The sequence below is a fragment of the Arachis ipaensis genome, chromosome B9 (assembly GCF_059453495.1).
Source record: "Arachis ipaensis isolate K30076 ecotype BB chromosome B9, ASM5945349v1, whole genome shotgun sequence".
Classification (NCBI taxonomy): domain Eukaryota; kingdom Viridiplantae; phylum Streptophyta; class Magnoliopsida; order Fabales; family Fabaceae; genus Arachis; species Arachis ipaensis.
In genome coordinates, this window is record NC_142444.1 from 129,700,058 (window position 1) to 129,703,909 (window position 3,852).

Here is a 3,852-nt window from a genome sequence, read left to right on the forward strand (position 1 = left end):
TCAACCTTTTAAATTTTTTAACTCAATCCTCTGTTAACAGCAAAACCACTACCTTTTTTCTCAAATTTTGAATACCACCATCACTGTCAACACCACCGTCAACATATATAATTCATCAATAAACAAAGATAGAATGAGACAAAAGAAGATAAACTGAAGGAACATAAACAAATCCAAGAGCAGTAATGAAGAGCAAAAATTATCAACGCCGTCGTCTTCAACAATCGTTAAGCTCGAGAGAAGGAGGAAAAGCGTTGCTTCCGTCGTTGAGGCGGTTCTGCCGGAAGCGTTGACGGAGGAAAGATGCTATAGCCCTAACTCTAATGAATTTTCAGCATCTTTATTTTGCAGCAATGGATCCGTTGGGCTTGACGAGGAGAGGATCGAGTTGTTAAATCTGAAGGTATGAGAAATTGAATAAGTGCTATAGCTCATTTTGTTTTTTATATAAATTCTCTGAACTAAAAAAAAAAAAAAATAAATGTTGTTATTGGAGCTTATAGATTTTTATTGAACTTTTGTTTTGTTTGCTCTTTAATTGTTTCTTCTTGCTTTATTTTCCGTGATTCTCCTATTTGTGTGCAAAGCAAAGTCTTTTAGTGGCAAACTATTGAAGAGGGTGATAAGAAGAGAATCAATGGTTGCTAGCAGTTTATCTCCTTTTGTCACGCTCTCTCTATCTCTATTTATTGATGAATTTTGTTGATGGTGGTGTTGACAGTGGCGATGGTGGTGGTATTCAAAATTTGAGAACAAGAGGTAGTGATTTTGCTGTTAACATAGAGTTAAGTTGAAGAATTCGAGAGGTTCAGATAAGAGTATTTTGAGTATTTTGATTAATTATTTAATGGAAACAATAAAAATTAATAATTAGTTATTTTTGTCGAACATAATTCATCTTTTATGGGTACAACTTTAGTTTTATTTTTTTATGGTTAGTTTTATCGACGTTCGAATCTTTTGTGGTCAGAAATGGTTATTTCTTCTATCCTAAAAAGATAATCAATTAACTTTATACCAAATTAATGGCACACACAATTAAATCTAAAACAATCATAATAATATTTTATACTAATGTTTTAGAACAAATCAATTATTATATCAAAAAAAAAAATTAGATACAGTAAATATATATATGCGCGGCCAATAATATGTATATACACCCAATAATATTTAAAGGCATACTAAAGCCATAATAAAGCCATACATATATATCTACAGTAGCACACCCATAATAGACATACGTGTATAAAGAATTGCAATCCAGTACATTGGCATTAAAATAAATTAATCCATGTGCTCGTAATATATATGACACGACATACACATATATCAATCGAAAGAAAAAAAAATTGATATTTTTGATGGCTAAATTATAGATGGTTCTGATTCCACTTGTTGGAATAAATTAATTTCAATATTTCAGATTATCCATATTAAATCATAAAAAATATAATCATAATGCGGAATCGTACTTTTACTTATAAGAGTTAGAAATTAATGGAAGAATTTGGATCTTGTGGTTCTTTCGATCTTCCTCAACCAAAACCTTCTATATTTTTAGGAGGCTAAACTGCAACTCTTTTGATGAGAAAAGAGTAACAAAGGCGACTTTAGTATATTGGGGATCGAAACCCTGAAGGCCTATTTATATTTGAGCATGACACCCATTAAACCTTTAAGTCCAAATAAAATAGTATCTAAAACCCAAAAGATAATATATCTAAAATCCAAAAAGATAATTATCTAAGGAACAAAAGATAATATCCGATTTTATTCTCATTTAATTTCAAATCAAAAGTAATAATGACTTATTTAATTTAACATTTATATATTATAAATGAGATCACTATTATATAAATTATTTAATTTGAAATAGTATAATTTGTGATTATAATTAATATATGCTCACAAATAAGTTAGGCAATACAGCGTAATAAAATATGAAAAATGATTAAAAAGAAACTATATTAAGGTTGACTAAAGAATAAGAGTTTGAGCACGTAATTTGGGCAAGATGATAATTTTAACCATATGTAGTCGGTAGTCATTCACCATTCACTAGCCCCATCGTATATCGAACTAACGGTTTCACAATTACATAGATATCCAAATCCAACACACAATTTTATTTTTATTTTTTTAGTCCAAGGAAAATCTTAATTTATAGTAATAGTACTTTATAATAACAAAGTAACAACTAACAAGCACGGTATACTAATGTTGACCAATGTAATTCTGATTTAAAAATAAAAAGACAACACAAAAATTAAGGTTGTGAATACATAGAAAGGAAATCAAACCAAACATATCGTTATGTATGTATTGCTTGGTTTAGATTTTGGTGGGGTACATTATATCACGTGATAACATGGAACCTGGCATCAAGATCAAACACTTAGCAATATGAATAGTGTTAGTTTAATTTAATTTATTGCTGAAGATGTTGAATATAGAATGCAGACCCATTTTCCTATTCATATATACATATGTTTGTCTCGAGTGTTCACATTATTCAGAGCCGCGTTTACTTTGAAATGATGAAGAACATTACTCGCTAGTTACTGGGTGAATGTGCACGTGCCTTCACGTGTTCTGCAACCCCAATCCAATCCATTCAATGGAAACAGTTCGTTCTTTTCCCAATTTAGATCTCTCTGACTCTATATCTAATGAACCCTAATTAAATCAGCTTTCGAAACACATGAAACTAGTCAAATTCAACATATCACATAATAATAAAACAATCACCTTGTGTTATCGTTTTCTTCCGCTCCTTAATGAATGCTCATCACTATAATATTTCATATTCATTCTACTTCGTATATATTACATTTTTAATTCTAATTTATATTTTTTAATTTAACTATTTACTTAAGGAAAAATATACGAAACCAAAAGGTTATCAGCCAAAAACTAAACAAAATCACATTAATTTATATTAATAATTAATTTTAAATTTTTTAAATTCAAAATTTAAAAAATTTAAATTTGATTAACTAAACCTAATTAAAACCTATAAAAACCTTCATCTTCTCTCTCACATTAACCTAACGACCTCTAACAATCACACAGACCTCTCTCTTACCGTCAGGCCCGCTTTCGCCTCCCCACCGCGACCAAAAAAGACCTTCTTGGACACACTGCAGTAAAAGCTCGATAGGGCGAGATGATTCTGCGCAAGGTCCATCTTGGACTCTGGACAGCCACATTATTATATGGAAGTTTCTGCATGTTCTCCCATCCTATTGTTCTTGAAGTATTGGAAAAGAATAATCTCTCTGGTTTGGGACTACACCTACTCAGATTATGAAAAAACAGTGATAATTAGTAATACATAAGTCAGAACCTTGCATTCTTCCTTCCCTTCTCATTGTTTTCCATTTATTATTTTTAATAAAATATTTTTATCTTCAATAAAATTTTATTATTTTAAAAGAATTATTTATCATCACGATGTTGCTCTCTGCGTTTTTTAATATTAAGTGCCATTTTAATGATTAAAGAGACTGCAAATTACACAATTACAGAAATATAAAAAAAACATTCATTTAATATGAAAAAAAAATCCTAATACTTAACAAAAGAAACATCTAATTATATTTTAGTAAAAATAATTAAATATCTATAAAATTTAAAAAAAATATGAAATTCTTAAAGAAATAGAGGAATTCACATTTGCAATACAAAAAAATTCGAAAAATATATAAAAGAACATCCATTTAGTATGAAAAAGAAACATTCTAATACTTAGCAGAAGAAACATCCATATATATTAACTCGTAGAAATTTTGGATTCACCAAGAGTATTTTGGCTGGTTTTTGGCTAATACCCTTTTAGTTCCCTAGCAT